The sequence below is a fragment of the Cnephaeus nilssonii genome, assembly GCF_951640355.1.
Source record: "Cnephaeus nilssonii genome assembly, chromosome: 7".
Taxonomy (NCBI): Eukaryota; Metazoa; Chordata; class Mammalia; order Chiroptera; family Vespertilionidae; genus Cnephaeus; species Cnephaeus nilssonii.
In genome coordinates, this window is record NC_137078.1 from 86,615,300 (window position 1) to 86,634,565 (window position 19,266).

The following is a 19,266-nucleotide window of genomic DNA, read 5'->3' on the forward strand; positions in this document are numbered from 1 at the left end:
CCAAGGTCACCAGCCAGCAAGTGGCTGTCCTTCGGCCTGCCCTTCCCTCCCACCCAAGGCAGCCCCCACCGGACTCCCTCTGTAAAGCCTCAGGTCTCCTGGGCCATTAGGAATCTGCCAGGCAAGGCGTGGTCTTTTTCCTCTCTCTTGTTTCTTGGCTTGTTTTCCCGGTTCTCCAACAGCCGCCTCCTGCAAAAGCCTCCGGGTGCGTGTACAGGAACATTTTTCTTGAGAGAGAGAGAGAGGGAGAGAGGAAGAGAAATGCAGCCATATTTTGGGTAAAAAAGCAACCAACTCCTTAATCCTTCCCTGTAACCTCTGATTCCTCGGGTGGGTTGGCTCCAGCCACTGGGAAGGAAGGCCCTGCTGGGGGGAGAGGTCTGGGCTTGTGTTCCGGCCCACCCCATCCTCACCCGCCTCTGTTCTCCTTCAGAGTCTGGTCTGACTTCTGGAGCCAGAGCACAAGCTGCCGGGCTCAGCAGGGCTGAGAAAGCACGGGCGGGCTGACAGGGTTGGCTGGGGCCTCGCCCCTCTGCCCACTTGGCCACCTTCTATGGAGGTTACAAGAGCAGGATTCACCCTTAATCGATTGCCTCCACTCCTGCTCGCGTTCCTTTATTCTCCTGTTGTAGGAATCATTGATCTCTCCACTGCAAGTTCCCTGAGCGCCATCTCCCATTTTGCCGCTTCACTGTCCAGCATGGGCTTACCTTGCTCACACTCCAAACCTTCATCCACTCAGGCACCTTTGTAGGGGTGGAACTCGGTGTCCCTGCCACGTCTGGCTGTGTCTGCAGAACCCTTAATGATCTGTTGCAGCTCCAGCGCCTGGGTCAGTGCTTGAAACACAGTAGATACATGGTGTCTCTTGAATGAATGAATTCAAACCATAAATAAGTCTCTAGAAATATTCAGAGTGATCTCACAAAAAGGACATTTGATGATGACAAGTCCCCGTTAAAAGTGCCTTCCCAGCACCCTGAGAATCTAGTCCAATTCTCCATCCCCACCACTTTTACTCACCAGCTCCATCTAAAGATTTCCTCCTTCCCCACCCAGTTTTCTCTCGCCTCGGGGTCCTTTGCAGGTGAAATTCCCAGTGTCTGCCACACCTTTCCCCACCTCTCACCTGCTTGACTCCCTCTGGCCTATCACCCTGTTAGATTACCCAGTGAGCATTATTTTCAGCCCGGCTAGCATGGCTCAGTAGTTGAGTGTCAACCGATGAACCAGGAGGTCACAGTTCGATTCTGATTGGGCTCAATCCCCAGTGTGGGGCATGCAGAGGCAGCCAATCAATGATTCTCTCTCATCATTGTTGTTTCTATGTCTCTCTCCCTCTCTGAAATCAATAAAAAAATATTTTTAAACAACAAACAACATTTTCTAAAAATAATTTGATGTTTGATAATTTTTTAAATATATATATTTTTATTGATTTCAGAGAGGAATAGAGAGACAGAAACATCAATGATGAGAGAGACTCATTGATCGGCTGCCTCTTGCATGCCCCACGCTGGGGATTGAGCCTGCAACCCTGGCATGTGCCCTGCCCAGGATTCAAACGGGCGACCTCTTGCTTCCTGGCTCGACGCTAAACCACTGAGCCACACCAGCCAGGCTGATAGTTTGTAAAAAATTATTGAAATAGTGTTAATGGACAATATCAGAACTTTTTTTGTAGGTTCCTATTCTTATTTTTAAATTTATTTCAAAGAGGAAGGAAGAGGGAGAGATAGAAACATCAATGATGAGAGAGAATCATTGATTGGCTGCCTCGTGCATGCCCCCTACTGGGGATCAAGCCTGCAATCCAGGCATGTGCCCTTGATCAGAATCAAACACGGGACTCTTCAGTCCGCAGGCAGATGCACTATCCACTGAGCCAAACCGGCTAGGGCTCCTATTCTTACTTTATAGTTAGTATTGTTTTTATGTTGACTTTATATATGCGCTGGGCTGGCAGTAGGTGACATAATCCGGCTCTGATCTTTAAGTCTCAGCCTAGACATCAAATACTCCTCCAGGAAGCCTTCACTGAACCCGTTTAGGTCTCTTTTTGGTAGCCCCAAAGCTTCTCTGGATGTTTCCTTAATGTGAATATTTTTACTTTACTTGTTGCTTTTTTTTTGGTTTTTAATATTTTTTTATTGATTTCAGAGAGGAAGGGAGAGGGAGATATTGAAACATGGTATGAGAGAACCATGGATTGGCTGCCTCCTCCACACCCCCTACTGGGGATCGGGCCTGCAACCCAGGCATGTGCCCTGACTGGGAATTGAACCTGTGACCTCCTGGTTCATAGGTCGATGCTCAACCACTGAGCCATGCCGGCTGGGCTTTACTTGTTGCTTTTTATCCCCCCCACACCAAGTCTGTAAGTTTTCTGAAGGCCCAGTTAATATCTTTCCACCTCTATACCTGCAGCACCCAGTTCAGGGCCTGGCTCTCCGGCCTTAATTTATTCAAACCCTTTCGCAGGATCTGCACGATACATCGTATTCTATGTTCCCATTTCATAACTCTGTTTGAGGAACTCCTATTCATTCTTCAAGACCCCACTCAAATGATCCCTCCTCCATAAGCCTGCCCCAACCCCCAGTTAAGTTCTATGCTTCTGTGAGCTCACAGCTCCTGCTGAATTGGCATCTCCCTCCTTAAAAAATTTTTTTAAATTTATTTATTGGTTTGAAAGAGAGAGATATCAATTTGTTGTTCCTCTCATTTATGCATTCACTGGTTGCTTCTTTAGGTGCCCTGACTGGGAATTGCACCCACAACAATGGCATATCGGGACAGTGCTCTAACCAACTAAGCTACCCGGAGGCTGGTGTCTCCCTCTTTTTTTGTAATTTTTATGTATGTGTCTTCTCCTTCAACAGATTGGGAGCCACTGGCAGGCAGAGACTGGGTGGATTGACCCTTGGGTCCCCAATGCCCTGCATAGGCCTGGCCAGAGCAGGTAGCAATATATGCTTGTTAAATGAATAGACTAAGAGGTGTCACAAAGGAGGGAAAATTAAGGCAGGATTTTGAAGGTAGGAGGAAAGAGAATAACATGTACTTACTAAGGGCATAGAGTCAGTATAGATAAAAACAAATAATCCTATACAATAAAAGGCTAATATGCAAATAGACTGAACAGCGGAACAACAGAAACAACCGAACAACCCAACAACCGGTCTCTATGATGTGCGCTCACCACCAGGGGGCGTGTGCAGAACATAGCAGGTGCTGGTCGCGACGGGATGGTGGAGCAGGTGAGCAGGGGTGCCAAACCAAGGTGAGACGCCGGTCGCTGTCATTGGGGCGAGCCTCTGGTGGTTACTAAAAATTCTTTGCTCCTGCGCGCCACGGTCCCACCCAGTGCTTGCACCCACTGCCAGTGCCAGCCCCGCTGGCAGCTGGTGCCGGAGCCACCGCTCGCATCCGCCGCCAGTGCCCGGTGCTGATCCCAATCACTCGGCACCATTAGCGGTGCAAGTGGTGGCTGCTGGCCCAATCGCCCCTGAGGGCTTCTCCACCTCCCCCTGCTCCTGAGGGGCGATCAGGGCAGCCACTGCCGCTCGCACCCACTGCTGGAGCCGACCCCAATTGCTCGGCGCTGTCAGCAGGTACAAGTGGGGTCGGCACCATTAGTGTGTGGGAGCAGGCTGCTGGCATACAGGGGACCAGGGGCCGCGGTGGGAGGGGCCAGCTGTGGGTGCAGAGGATGGGCCGAGACCCGCCCCTGTGCCTACCGCAGCCTCGCAGCCCACAGTCCCTTTCAAGGTGCACAAATTCATACACTGGGCCCCTAGTATTAACAATAATAATGGCCAACTATCACTGAGCACACCATAGTGTAGTGGGTGAGAACAGAGATTATGTTCTGCCTCTTACTGGCTGTGTGACCTCAGGCAAATTATCTAATTTTTCTGTGCCTCAGTTTCCTCATCTGTAAAATGGAGATAGTAATGAATGGTATCTGCCTTATCAGGAATTAAATAAGCTAATATGTGCAAGGTGCTGAGAACTGTGCCAGGCACACCTGGGCATGTGTCTTTGCTGTCATTGTTCTTCTCTCCATTGCTGAGCACTTTGGTTGTGCCAGGCACTTTCATCTGGCATCTCAGTCCTCACAGCAGCCTGAAAGGCAGGGATTGTTGTGTCCTTTTTGTCCTTTTTACAAAGAAATGTGGTGTCAGCAGGCCACTCACTGGGTAAGTGGCAGAAATGGGGTTTGAACCCTGGTCTCTCAGGCCTGCCGCCCACCCATGTTCCTTGACTGTGGCACCTGCCTGCAGGAGGAGGGGGAGGAAGAGAAGATGGCACAGTGGGAAGGCAGGGAGGCTTCACCAAGCTGAGGCCTCGGGAGCAGAGCAGCAGGCGTTTTTCTAGAGCTTTCATTTCCGTCTGCCTCTTCTGAGCAGGTGAAAAACCCCACAGAGGGCTCTTCACTGAGTTCTCCCCTATTCCTCCCCCTCCCAGCGCTGCCTCATCCCCAAGCTGGGAGGGGGAGGTCAGGCCTGCAGCGTGGGGCGTGCAAGGGAGGGGAGTGAAGAGGTGGGGGAGCATCATTCCAGATCCTTTCCCTCCAGCATCCGCCTCGTCCCCATCAAAGGCACTCCGGGAGGAGAGAGCATTCCAGGTGGAAGGAATGGCAAATGCAAAGGCTGTGGATTAAGGATGTGGAGGCGGAGAAAGCCTTGGAGCTTGGCTGGAACTGAGGAGGGGGCCCCCTGGGATTGCTCAGTGGAGAAGAACTTGTTTGACAAGAGAGGGGAGAGGGAGAAGGAGAGAGAGAGAAAGAGAGGGAGGGAGGGAGGGAGGGAGGGAGGGAGGGAGGGAGGGAGGGAGGGAGGGAGGGAGGGAGAGAAACCAGCTGAGCTGAGAATTCTGCCAGAGGTAGGGTAGTTAGTGGCTGGAAACCATTCTACACTCTGAGCACAGAGCTCTCTACTGTCTTCCCCTCAGATAAGAGGTGGCATGGAGGGGTCAGGGTGATTCCTTCTTGGTCTCTTCCCCTAGAATCCCTTAGCAGGCTTCGCTCTGCCAGCTCTGTCCCAGCCATTGACTCATGACTTCTTATGCAATTTCATGGTTTCTTCCCAGCACTCCAAGATCAGTAGTATTCACTCCATTTTGTGGATGAGAAAACTGAGGCTCAGCCAGGTTACATAACTTGCCCAAAGTCACACAGAGTGGAAAAGGCAGATCTTGGACTCGAACCCAGGACTATTTTTCAGAGAAGGTTATTTTGCCTGTTATATTGGTTTGGGCTGCCTTCCCAGAGTACTTGCCATCCCCATAGCAACAAGGAGAGGAACGCTTGTGCTAATAGCCCTTTATAATTTATGCAGGCCTTATTTTTTTCTGCTCCTCACAACAGCCCCACAGGCAGGGCTGTTAATGTCCCTATTTCATAGATGAGAAAACTGAGGCTCAGAGAGGGGGTGTGACTTGGTCAGGACCACAGACCCATTAAGTGGCACAGCTGGGACTCAGACCCAGTTCTGGTGACTCTAAATACCTTTTATACGCCTGGTAGAGGAAGAGGGTCTGTTTCCTGCTCTTATCAGCCTCAGGGGACAGGGAGTAGACCTGGGTTACTTTTTAGAATTGATGTGAAAGGAATGAGGGCTGGCCTTGGGAACCTGGGGACTTGCTACTGACAGTGAATAATTTTGTTTGTAAATCCTCACCTGAGGATATTTTTCCATTGATTTTTAGAGAGAGTGGAAGGGAGGGGGAGAAACAGGGAGAGAGAAATATCAATGAGAGAGACACAATTGGTTGCCTCTCGAATGTGCCCAGATCAGGGATGGGAATTGAGCCTGCAACCGAGGTGTGTGCCCTTGACTGGAATAAAATCTAAGCCTACGCTCTATCCACTGAGCCAAACCAGCTAGGGGACAGTGAATAATTTTATCCCTCTAACTCCAGGTGATAACTCTAATTCTTTGAATAGAAGAGAGAGGGCTTGCCCTCAAGAACAGCAACCCTCCCCGCCCTCCCCCCCAAAAAAAAAATCAAGGTTTGATTTAAATTCCAGCTGAGCTGCTTCCTGGCTGGGGAGCTTTTGGCAAGTCACTTAACCTCTCTGTGTTTCCTTTATCTCATTTGTAAAATGATGATAATAATAGGACCTAACTTGCAGGACTGGCCATGCAGATTTATTTATTTGTTTTAAAATGTTTGGTTTTTTAAAAATTGAATTTAAAGAGGAAGGGAGAGAGAAACATCAATTGGCTGCCTCTTGCACGCCTCCTACCAGGGATTGAGCCTGGGACCTGGTCATGTGTGGGACTAGTAACCAAAAGGATGACCTCTAGGTGCATGGGACGATACTCAACCAACTGAACCACACCGGCCAGGGCATGGCTAATGCATATGTAGCACTTAGCACATAGTTGGCACATAGTAAATAGTCAATGTCAGTGCTTATTATTGCCACCATTAAAATGATAGCATTACCCCCTCTGAAAGCAACTTGTCTATCTTTATTGTCTAAAAGCAGAAACTAAGGCTCCTATTGACAGACAACCTTCAAGCAAAGCCCCAGAGTCTTATCTAGTATAGGTAGTAACAGCTGATATCAATAATAATAATTATGAAAAATTAACATTCAGCCCAGCTGGCGTGGCTCAGTGGTTGAGCGGCGATCTATGAACCAGGAGGTCACAGTTTGATTCCAGTCAGGGCATATGCCCAAGTTGTGGGCTCAATCCCCAGTGTGAGGCCTGCAGGAGGCAGCCAATCAATTATTCTCTCTCATTGATTTTTTTCTCTCTCTCTCTCTCTTTTTCTTCCTCCCTGAAATCAATAAAAATATATTTTTTAAAATTTAACTTTCAACAACTGCTTACTATGTGCCAATCACTGTGCTAAGTGCTTCACATTTATTATCTTACTAGAGGCCCGGTGCACAAAATTCGTGCACTGGGGAGGGGGGGCTCCCCTCAGCCAGGCCTGTGCCCTCTCACAGTCCGGGAGCCCTTGGGGGATGTCCGACTGACGGCTTAGGCCCACTCCCCGCGCTGCTGTGGAGGCAGGAGAGGCTCCTGCCACCAACGCTACACTTGCCAGCCATGAGCCTGGCTTCTGGCTGAGCAGTGCTCCCCCTGTGGGAGTGCACTGACCACCAGGGGGCAGCTCCTGCGTTGAGTGTCTGTCCCCTGGTGGTCAGTGTACGTCATAGCGACTGGTCATTCTGCCATTCAGTCGATTTGCATATTAGCCTTTTATTATATAGGGTTTAATCCTCACAGCTCTGGGAAATAGAAACAATTATGATCTTCATTTTATGGATAAGGAAACTGAGGCTCAGATAGGTGAAGTGGTGTAACTGTGATTTGAACCCAGGTTTTTGTTTTCAATCCTCATCCAAGGATATGCTTGTTGATTTTAGAGAGAGGGGGAAAGAAAAACATCAATGTAAGAGAGAACAACAACTGGTTGACTTGCGTTTGTGCTACAACCGGGGATTGAACCCATAAGCTAGGTATGTGTCCTTACTGGGAATTGAACCTGCAACATTTAGGTATATGGGATGACACTCTAACCAACTGAGCCACACTGGCCAGGGCTGACCCCAAGTTTGTATGGCTCCAAAGTCTTCTATGACAAGGTCAGATGACAACTTGCCCAGTGTATAGACTCTTGCGTCAGCTTTCTCCCAAATGCACCTATCTGCTGGATCTGTTGCCTCAGGTTCACCTCCCTTTATGGTGGGAAAACCAAGCACCATTTTACAGAGTGCCCTCATGTGCCAGAATGCTTTGTACACATTTCCACATTGAATCTTCACCTCCACCTTATGACTCCCTATTATTATCATCCCCATTTTTCAGAAGAGTAGCTGAGGCACAGAGAGGTATAGTGACTGCTCAAGGTCACACAGTCTAAAATAAGATTTCAGAACCAAGATTAAAATCCGGATGGGCTGGCCTCAGAACCTGCATTCTTTCAGGAACTATCAGAAAAATATAGATACCCTTGGCGAATAGCCCCACTTACAAAGCTAGGTTCCCTTCCCTGCAACACCATGTTTGTTTAGGCCCCAGTGAGCTTTGTCCTCCCTTCCCACTGCCACTATCTCTATTGGCCTAGATGTCTTCCACACCCTCTCTGGGCCTGCAACACTTCTCTCAACTACCTGCTGCCTAGTTAAGCCCACTCATCTAGACATCACTGCTTCAGGAAGCTTCCTCTAGCCCCGCCCCATCCCTTGACATTTGCTCTTATAAACACATTGCACTTTGCCTTCTGGTTCCTTATCACAGGTTCTAATTGTATTTTGATCATTTGTTTAACAACTTACTTCCTCAGCAAACTCTAAGCTCTATGAGGGTCTGAGTCTGGTTTGTTTGCCATTGTAGCTGCATCACTAGCAGGCTGCCCTACATGGTCAGTGTTTAATAATTTTTTTTATTGAATAGATGAATTTATGAATGAACAAATAGCTACTAGGCACTTTACACACACGCCTCATTAATTGCACAATTATTCACTGAGTCCTCACAACTACCCATGTTAGAGTAGATGTAGGTGAAGCTCAAGAGAGCTAGAAAGTGGTTGAGCTTGGATTAAATGGAAGGTCAGTCTGACCCCATTGAATCTCTGCACAGCACCTGCTGTCTCCCAGCACCCAATGGCCACAGACAGGATTTAAATAGTAATTGACTGTCAGACCACACGTCCCATTTTGAGCCTGGAGGTCATGACTCAGCCAGCACTGGGGCCATGGACACCACCCACTTGGTGGTCTCTGTCCTTCTAAAGTCTTAGACAGCTTCCCCTCCCCACTCCCTTCTTGACTTCCTTTTTTTTACAGAGAGGGAAAACGACTAGAAATTACAGCCAAGGCAGCCTTTCTGGGAGGAGCCATGCTGAGTGCAGAGACCTGGATTGAAGTCCTGGCATGGATGCTGCCCCACTGAGGGCCCACCGTGGCGTCACTGCCTCTCTTGGAGCTCGTGACCTCCTTTGGGATTCGGTCTGGGTTGCTGACCAACCTGTCATCCCTGACTCACTTCCTGATTCTTAGGATACCAGAAACAGCTCAGGCACACCCGGAGGAGGATCACTTTTCCCCTGAAACCTTAGAGATTGACAATAGCTTTGGGGGTGGGGGAAGGGGCGCTGTGCCAGTCTTGGGTGATCAGAGAGATGGGACACTGGTCTGGCACCCTCAAGACCCTCCCTGGAATGCTAAGGGTTTGGGGGAGGGAAGTCTTTCTCAGGGGACACCGGGCCTGCAAGGGAGACATACAGGAGAGGAAACCAAAATATACAGGTTTGAGTCCCAGGGTTGTTTCAAATTCCCTGGGTGACCCAGGATAAGTCATAGAGTTTCTCTTCTCCAAAACAAGAACACTATCTGCCTTACAGAGTTGCTCTAGAGAATTAAATGAGGTATCTTTGCTAACTTGCGAATGTCACATGGATATCCAGCTGCAGCCTTTTATTATCAACAAGATGCACATATACCCACTCACGGGACTGCTCCTATTTCGCAGGACAAACTGAGACCCAGATAAATTCAGGAAGTAGTCTGAAGTCGCACAGTTAGGTGAGGGCTGGACTAGGGTCCCGGTCATCTGATCCTGGCCTTTCAGAACCATCTCCCAGTTCCAGGCCCCAGGGCCACCCCCCCACCCCCCGGATAGGATCCTGCAGTGGAGTTGCGAGCCAGTGACTCACTCTCTCCACCCAACTTTCTGCCCCACCTGAGACCGGGAGGGAAGAGACAAAACTATGCGCAACTTGAGGGGTGTCCACAGCAAGTTCATGAGCTTGGCCCCTCCGCTCCACCAAAAATACTGGCTCTTTTTAACACTAAGAAAAGTAATTCGTCTTTAAATACACTTTGTATGAGTTTTTACACTTTCTTAGGTGGAGTTTTCCTCCTTTGAATTTAGGAGTTGATTTAATGTCATCTCCACCCCCACGTCACTTGGTTTGCCCCTCGCTGTTTACTCCGATTGCGGAAGTAGCTCGGGTGGAGCTCCCGGGACTGCTCTCTGGAGTACGTCTTTTGCGTGGCTATTTAACTGGCATTCCGTTCAGGCCAATGAAAGGCCCGAGAGCCCCAGGCGGGTGGGGCGGAGAGCCAATCAGGACCGTTGGCGGGGTGTGGCTGCGTCCCAGGGCGGGGAATCGTGTAATGGCGGACGCGGGCCGGTGAAGCGCGGCTGGGGGCGTAGCGCACTGAGCGGGGTCCAGCAGAGTGGCAGCCGCCTGGGCGGCCCGCCGGGACAGACCCGAGGCGGAGAGGGGCGACCGGCCGGCCCGTCTGTCGCTGAGGGCGACTGCGCAAGGGCAGGTGAGCAACAAGTCCCCACGGGCGGCCCCGCCGGGAGGTGCTGGGCCCGGCCGGGCCGCCCCTCCCGAGCTGCGCTGGGTCCTGCGGGAGCGGGCGCCTCCTCGCCTGTCACGGGCCCGCAGAGGCCGGTGAGCGGTCTGCGCGGGGCGGCGTCTTGCTCTCCACTCTCCTCCCAGAGCGCAGGTATCCTGGAGATCCCCTCTGGGACTGGGGCACCGAGTCCGTGAGGTTTCGGAAGTGCCCTCACCGGACCCAGCGCTGCCACCAACTCGCTGTGTGGCCTTGGGCAAGTCCCTTCCCTCCCGGGGCCTCAGTGTCCCGATTTTTGAAGCGGAGACTTTGCAGTCAAATGTTCATGAGTTGGATCCCAGGTGTTGTCTGAGATCTTGGGCAAGTTCTTCCTCGGGCGGAGCCTCAGTTTCCATCTATGGGCCCTGGAGGAATTGAGGAGCTTTTTGGAACCCCTGGCCTGCTAAGTTGCCAAATGGCGGTGGGACTGTGCGTGTGTGTGTGTGTGTGTGTGTGTGTGTACGTACGTCTGTGTGCAGGGCGGTACTGCCGAGTAAGGATAGCTGGCTAAAGGGGCTTTTCCACGAAGACTTTGGATGGACCCCAGAGTGTGATGGAGTGATGTCTTGGTCCTCCAGGATCCTAGAGCCTCTGAGATGGGAAGTATTCCATAGTTCTCCATAAAACCAGAAGAGGAAGGAATCCTTGGAGCCTCTTGGGGCTATGCTTGAAATTTATGCCCCAAAGAATTCAGGAGGATTAGGAGGAGGAGAGAACATGCATGGCGCTCCTACTGTGTGTCAGACCTTTAGGCATATATTCTTCTTTCATTTTTACAGCCACCCTTGAGAATTTACACATAAAGGGAACTAAGTGAAGGAGTTAAATAACTTGCTCACGGTCACCCAGTAAGGTGCAGAGATGACCAAGGATAAGGCGTTTCCTTTGAGACTCCCTGGGCAATGGGGAAGTCTCTGTCCACTTCCAAGAAGTTTGCTTTGCCGCAAATGGGGTGAGGGGTCTGGTCCCAGACCCTTCTGGCATGAAGATAAGCTGGGTCTTGGATTTCCCCCTTGTTCAGTCTGTGAGTAGTTGGAAAAGACCATTTTCTAAGTTGTAAACGTCACTTTGAAGTGCGTTAGAACTTGGGGGAGCTCAGTTTGAACCCTGACCGGATGGCCTGTAGAAGAAGAAAGTTCGCCAACTATCCATCGGTGGGTAGGCTTCACACTTGTTTCAGCGTGGTGCCAGCCGGGTCATTTTTCCTCCTCCCTATGAAGGCCAAGTTTTCTTGGGATGGAAGAAATTTCCCATTTGTTAGTTCAAATGCCTTTGGATTCTTTGAGTAAATAGTTCAACAGCCTTCCTCTGATTAAGCATGTTTCTTTCTTTGTGGTCCCTCTTATCAAAGTTCTAGCTGATTACAGATTGTGGACCTAGATTGGGAGGTAGCTGGGTACTATGAATTGCAGCCCTTAATTTTTCCAGACCTCAGAGCTTTTGGTTAATCAAAATGGTAGGATTGTCAATGTGTATTGTTCTCGGATGTCAATGGTAGGGAAGAAAATTGGAAGAGGAAGTTGCAGAGAAAGAGGGCGTTTCTTAGCAGTGGAGCCAATATGTATTTCTTTGTTTGAAATTCTAAAACCAGAAGGCAGCAACTGCAGGAGGAAGGAAGGAAAGGACTGTGAAACTCCCCCCCCCCCCCCCCCCCCCCGTTCAAATATATGCAAGAGCTGTCCCTGTCCGACTCTGCTTTTACGGAAAAAATCAATTGTAATTTGTTCAACGTTTAGAAATTATAATCTGGAATAAGATCATTTTAGATCTTAAACGCAGATAAACATTTTTAAAAATCAGAACATTTTACTGGGTACGGTATGTTACTTATCAGTAGATGATTCTTTTTCTCAACATAATTAACCAATTGCAGTCCTTGTGAAGGTTCTGTTTTAACTATGATTTAAATTAGTGCATTTTAACCTAAGAGGAGTTGATCTAGGTATTGGGTGATGCAAATGTCACCATTACTTAAAAAACACATGGTATTTTAGGGTTTTGACATTTGTTAAAAATCTTTTTAGTGCTTTATTTTAAAGGATTGTGTACTGTGAATTACTTATAAGACACTGAATTTATTGCATGTGAACATCTACCTTTATTCTCAGAATTGGTTATATTTTCCATAAAATATTTAATTTTAATTAATATACCAGTCCAAAGTACCTTGTGGCTTTAAAAAATTTTTTTCTTGGGGCTGCAGGTGTTTCTGAATTTAGAAGTGTTTGGATTTTAGAAATGGAATATGGTACACGTACTGTGGTTATGTAACATCCAGAGAGGTATGGGGCAGCACCTTGTAATCAAACACTTTACTATTTCTGTAGTAAAATGTCAGAATATTCGAACCAAGTGGGATAAATAAATACTATAAATAGCCTCATGTCATTTCACATTAGGTTTTGCTGCCAAATGAATAATGAAAAACTTCATTTTTGCAGCCTTTTGGATTTTGGAATTGAAGTTAAGGGATGGTGAACCTCTATGGATAAAACTTATATGATGACAAGAACAATTACAAGAAAAAACATTGTAAACCAAGTTAATTTCAAAGTCATGGGTTCTAAGAACAGTGTTACATAGAAGAGACTTTTTTTGTTTTTCATATAATAATCTTATTCTAATTAATATGTGCCAATGTGCATTTTTCCTTAAGTACTAAAAATTGCCTTTTTTTTTTTTTGAGGATCTGCTTCTGATGCTCCCTAATCATTTCTTTAAATTGTATTTATTTATTTATTTTTGTTAATCCTTACCCTAGGATATTTTTCTCATTGCATTTCAGAGAGGGTATAAAGAAGGGAGGGAGGGGAAGAGACAGAGGAGAGAGAAAACAACATTGATGTGAGAGAGACACTTTGATTGGTTGCCTCCCGAACAGACCCTGACCCAGACCAGGGACGGAACCCACAACCCAGGTGCATACCCTTAATGGGGAATCGAACCCGAGACCCTTCAGTCCGTGGGCCAATGCTCTAACCATAGCGCATGCCAGCCAGGGCCAAAATTTACCTTTTAATACACTCAGTGGTCCATGTTTTAGATGTTTGACTGATACCCTATTACCCCATCCCCTTTTTATTTATTTTATTTTAATTTTTTAAATATATTTTTATTGGCTTCAGAGAGGAAGGGAGAGGGAGAGAGAGACAGAAACATCATTGATGACAGAGAATCATCGATTGGCTGCCTCCTGCACGCCCCCTAATGGGGACTGAGCCCGCAACCCAGGCATGTGCCCTTGACCGGAATTGAACCTGGGACCCTTCAGTCCACAGGCCGATGCTCTATCCACTGAGCCAAACCAGCCAGGGCCCCACCCCCTTTTTAATGTTGTTATTGATTTAGAGAGAGAAAAACATCTATGTGAGAGAGAAATGTTGATCCGGTTGCCTCTCCCACAGGTGCCCCCTATGGGGATCAAACCCCAAAACCTGGACACGTGCCTTGACTGGGAATCTAACTATTGACCTTTCAGTGCCTAGGAATACGCTCAACCAACGGAGCCACATTGGGCAGGGCTACCCCTCTTTTTAAAAAGGTAATTTATAGTGTCTTATGCTCCTCTTTGTGTAGCAATTAAGAGAATTGCACCTTTTCATGTAATTCAGGAAATACTTATCAGGTGAGGATATGTAGATTCACATTTGAAGAATTTAAAGCTGATGTTCCCTTCAGGGAGGTATTTAGTATAAGTTATCACTGCTGGATGGTATTTATGGCAAAAAATGTTTATTTTTGCCCTAGCTGGGTGGCTCAGTTGGTTGGAGCATTGTCCTGTATATCAGAAATGTTGCAGGTCTGATTCCAGGTCTGGACACATACCTAGGTTGTGGGTTCGATCCCTGGTTGGAATGCATATGGGAGGCAGCCCATCGATGTTTCTCTCACATCTATCTTTCTCTCTCCCTCTCTCTCTCTCTCTCAAAAAAAAATAAATAAAATAAATTAATAAAACACAACCTTGTGTGAGGATTTAAAAAAAAGAAAAAATTTATTTTTAATTTATGAAGCCTCCACAATTTGCACATCTTGGAAAAGAGTTTTCTAAAATATGTTTAGAGTATTTTTATTTTAAGTGTATGCTATATGAGAAATGTGAGTTGACTAGTCTTATGAATTTGGGTGATTTCTTTAAATGGCCAAGGACCTCTAAGAGTATATTTACAAAAACTCAGTCTACTCTTTACTTTTCTTGAACATGCTAACTATAGACTGTGGTGACTGGTATTGTTGGAAGTTAAAGAATTATTTCTTTCTAAAAGAAATTCTATGACAGCATGAATTTGAGAGATTCTGAACTTCAGGATTCCACATATCCTTATCCTTCTACTTGGGGTCTCCACAGTTCCTGAGAACAATACTGTCACTGTCTGGAAGATAGAAGGAATGTGGAAAGGTGTATCAGGAGTTGCAGGTGGAGTTGGTGTACAATTGGACTAGGGAATAGGAGCAATTTTTACCCAGATTGCTCCAGTTTCTTCTATTTCATAAGCACAGATAATATTGTAGAAGGATTACAAATTAGTGGACTAGCATCCCATACCAAGACTGTTGTGATTATTCCTCAAGATAGGAACTCTGTCTTATATTTCTTTTGTATTCTGTAATGCCTAAAGGCCAGAGAACCAAACTTATTTTGCATCAGAGTTTACCATTTAAAAATACTCATACCTGGGAGCTTCGGTGTCAATGCACAACCAGGATTGAGGACCACTGACAAGCACATTATAGGTGCTCAAAATATACATATTGATTAATTCACTGGCATGAACTGGGTAGTGTGAAAGAGGCCCCAGATTTTTTTTTATCAAGTAAAATAGCTTTCGAAGATACCAACACACATCTTAACAGTTGGCAGATCTGGAGACCCATAGTCAGTTCATTGCTAGCTCCTCTGCCAGCATTACCACCCTGATTTTGTGACCTAGGCATGATTACTCTCTGTGTCAACAGGCTTTTCAAAGTTTTGTTTACTTCTCGAGTGGTGGCCTTACTAAGATCTATTTGGGTGACAATTGCTAAATGAGGAATGGGTGGAAGTACAAGATTGTTGGGGTTTTGGGTGATGGAGGTAGACTGCTAGACACCAGTGATGCCAGGGGAAGAAATACGGAAAGTTGTAATTTGACTGGGTCTCCAACACATAATATAGTGCATGGAACATAATTGGTATTCTGTAGCTTTTTGTTGACTGAAGAAATGAATGGCTCTCTGGAAAGAGGCATATGAGTTGTGAAATAAGATGCCTCCTACTCATCCTTCAGAACTGAGCTAAGATGCCATCTATTCCATGAAGCATTTTCAGGAAAAGATCGGTGACTCCCTTGTATGTTTTCTCCTTCCTTAAAGCATTTATCAGATTATCAGATCTGATATCAGACAAATTATAAAACTCTTTCTCTTGTGAGCTCCTTAAGGGCCAGACCGTATTGGTTTATTTTTGTATGATTGGTGTTCAACATGCAATAAAAGATGTAATAGATGCTAAATTATGGCCTCTGTTTTCTTCATTTTAGTAGGCTTCTCTTTCTTCCAATTCATCGTCTTTTTTAGTTCAGATCAGCAAATATTTATTACTAGAGGCCTGGTGCATGAAATTCGTGCGGGGTGGGGGGGGGAGGGCGCGTTTCCCTCAGGCCAGCCTGCACCCTCTCCAATCTGGGACCCCTCGAGGGATGTCCAACTGCTGGTAGGATCGGGCCTAAACGGGCAGTCGGACATCCCTCTCACAATCCAGGACTGCTGGCTCCTAACTGCTCGCCTGCCTTCCTTCCTGATTGCCCCTAACCACTTCTGCCTGCCAGCCTGATCACCCCCTAACCACTCCCATGCCAGCCTGATTGATGCCTAACTGCTCCCCTGCCAGCCTGTTTGCCCCTAACTGCCCTCCCCTACAGGCCTGGGTCCCCCCCAACTGCCCTTCCCTGTAGGCCCGGTCGCCCCCAACTTCCCTCCTCTGCTGGCCTGGTCAACCCTAACTGCCCTCCCCTGCAGTTTGATCGCCCCCAGCTGCCCTCCCTTGCAGGCCTGGTCCCTCCCAACTGCCCTCTCTGCTGGCCTGATCACCCAAAACTGCCCTCCCTTGCAGGCCTGGTCCCTCCCAACTGCCCTCCCCTGCTGGCCATCTTGTGGTGGCCATCTTGTGTCCACATCGGGGCAGCCATCTTGTGTGTTGGAGTAATGGTCAATTTGCATATTACTCTTTTATTAGATAGGATTATTAGATAGGATAGAGGCCTGGTGCATGGCTGGGGGCCAGCTAGTTTGCCCTGAAGGGTGACCCGGATCAGGGTGGGGGTTCCCTTGGGGCGTGGGGCGGCCTGGGTGAGGGGCCTGTGTTGGTTTGCAGGCTGGCCATGGCCCCCGGCGACCCAAGCGGAGGCCCTGGTATCTGGGATTTATTTATCTTCTATAATTGAAACTTTGTAGCCTTGAGCAGAGCCAAGCCTCCTGCTTGCTCTGTGGCTGCAGCCATTTTGTTGGGATTTATTTATCTTCTATAATTGAAACTTTGTACCTTGAGTGGAGGCCTGGGCCTGCCAGGGTTTGCGGAAAGCTTGGCTTCCTCCATTGCCGGGGAAACCCAAGCCTCCTGCTTGCTCCGTGGCTGAAGCCATCTTGGTTGGGTTAATTTACATACTCGCTCCTGATTGGCTGGTGGGCATGGCTTGTGGGTGTAGGGGAGTGATGGTTAATTTGCTTATTACTCTTTTATTAGATAGGATTATTAGATAGGATTCTGAGAGGTATGTCTTCCTTGAATATTGGGGTAGAGTTTCTCAACCTTGGCATTATTGACATTTTGGGCTGGTAATTCTATAATTGTGGAGGGCTTCTGTAATTGTGGAGGGCATTGTAGCATGTTCAGCAGCATTCCGGGTCTCTACCTACAACTTGTGACAACCAAAACTGTCTCCAGATATTGTCAAATGTTTCCTGAAGGGCAAAATTGCCCCCCTGTAGAACTACTAAATCAAGGGTGGGGGTGGTATATAGTTATAGAGAGAAGTGAGTATAAATGTCCTTAGGTGTACACTCATATTCCTTCTTTCTAGTTATATAGTCTCTTGTCTCTGACTTTTGGATAAGAAAGAAAAATGAGGGAAATCAGGAGGTGACAACCTTGAAAGAGCCCATTATTTTTATTCTGTTCAAATTTTATTTGATTTGATTTAAATATATTAGAGCAGTGCAGATAGCCGAATTATTTATGCAAACAGATCTATGTAAAATCAGTCTCTACCACTGATTAGATGGAGTAAAGAACTACTAGGATATTACTACCTTGCATAAAAGACTTTCAGAAAAGTTCATAGCTGAAAAGTTGAACACCTAAAGAATAATCTGGCTGAAACCGGTTTGGCTCAGTGGATAGAGCGTTGGCCTGTAAGGCCCCAGGTTCGATTCCGGTCAAGGGCATGTACCTTGGTTGCAGGCACATCCCCAGTGGGGGGTGTGCAGGAGGCAGCTGATGGATCTTTCTCTCTCATCGATGTTTCTGACTCTCTATCCCTCTCTCTTCCTCTCTGTAAAAAATCAATAAAATATATTTTTTTAAAAAAAGAATAATATGCATTGGTTTTATAGAGAACTTGCCAGCACTTGTCAGGATCCTTTGCTAATTTTTGAGTTTCATGGCTAAAATATATCTTTTGATGGCCCTGCATAGATACTCTATAACTCTAAAAAACATCTTTAGGCCCTGGCTGGTGTGGCTGAGTTGGTTGAGTGTCATCCCATGCACCGAAAGGTCGCGGGTTCAATTCCCTGTCAGGGTACATATCCAGGTTGTGGGTTCCCCGGTCAGGAACCCACAGGTGGAAACCGATCAATGTTTTCTGTCACGTCAATGTTTCTCTTTCTCTCTCTCTCCCTCTTAAAAAAAAAAATCAATAAAAACATAGTTTAAAAAAAAAACACGTTTATCCAACAGGCATGTTTTTCTAAGCTCATTGTTTTTTGTGATAGGTAGATTGGTTAAGGCTGCAATCCTTGGTCCCTTTGGGCATTCATAAAATGATGACAAGTTAGTAGTAACATTTGGGGACTTCATTCTTTGGCCAACTCTCCACAAATAATGTTATAATCATTCATGTCTTAGTAACCATTAAAGTGAAGTTGAATGAGTGGTTTTTTTCCTGTTCCCTTAGAAGTTATGAATGGTACTCTAGAGAATTCAAATGTATAGTTATGAATGGTATCTCAGAATAGTTACCATTCATGTATATGAAACACTCTTTTTAATTTAGAAACCAAACAATTGAATTAGAAACAAGAATTGTTGAATGCTTGAAGAAGAAATAATGTTCAGATATAGAATTTTGATCTTCATAATGATTTCCACACACTAATAAAGAAATTGATTGCCTGTGATATTATTTTTCATGTTTTTCTTTTTTGGCAAAATGTTGAAAAGTCTGAGACATACTCTCTTAGTTATAAGAATAATTCCACTTGAACAGACTTAAGTTTCTTAGTTTTTGAGTATAGAAGACATTTTGGGAAGAAGCAATGGTTCATCTTAGTTCCAATTTGAGTGAATATGTATGTGATGTGTATATGCACACATACATACTTACACACATATAAATGATGGCAGCATTTAAACTTTGTAACTGACATAGTAAAGTAACAAGAGCAATTATTTTACTCTCAAGCATTTAGAATTGAGACCCTTTTCTCCCCTGATAATGCCATTGCTCTAGCAAGTACTCAGTCTATAAACTTTCTCACAAATTGTATCTTGAAAAATTGTTTAACTGTGTAAAAGAAAGTATTATGTCATGTTCATTGATTTTCCCTTCTATTCACAATTGAGAACTGGAAGTAAATTTCCCTTTGTAAGAATACTGATAGTCTTTAAGGAATAGTATTTCTGATGACAAAGG

General features: G+C 46.3%; 1 protein-coding gene across 2 annotated transcripts in view; it reads left to right on the forward strand.

Moving 5' to 3' along the window:
• Positions 1-10,114: 10,114 nt before the first annotated feature.
• Positions 10,115-19,266, forward strand: part of WASF2 (WASP family member 2) — a gene marked incomplete at its 3' end in the record, with an annotated part of 66,801 nt that continues 57,649 nt past the window's right edge. For both annotated transcript variants that reach the window (XM_079776515.1, XM_079776517.1), the window contains exon 1: positions 10,115-10,306. The remainder of the gene's footprint in view (positions 10,307-19,266) is intronic.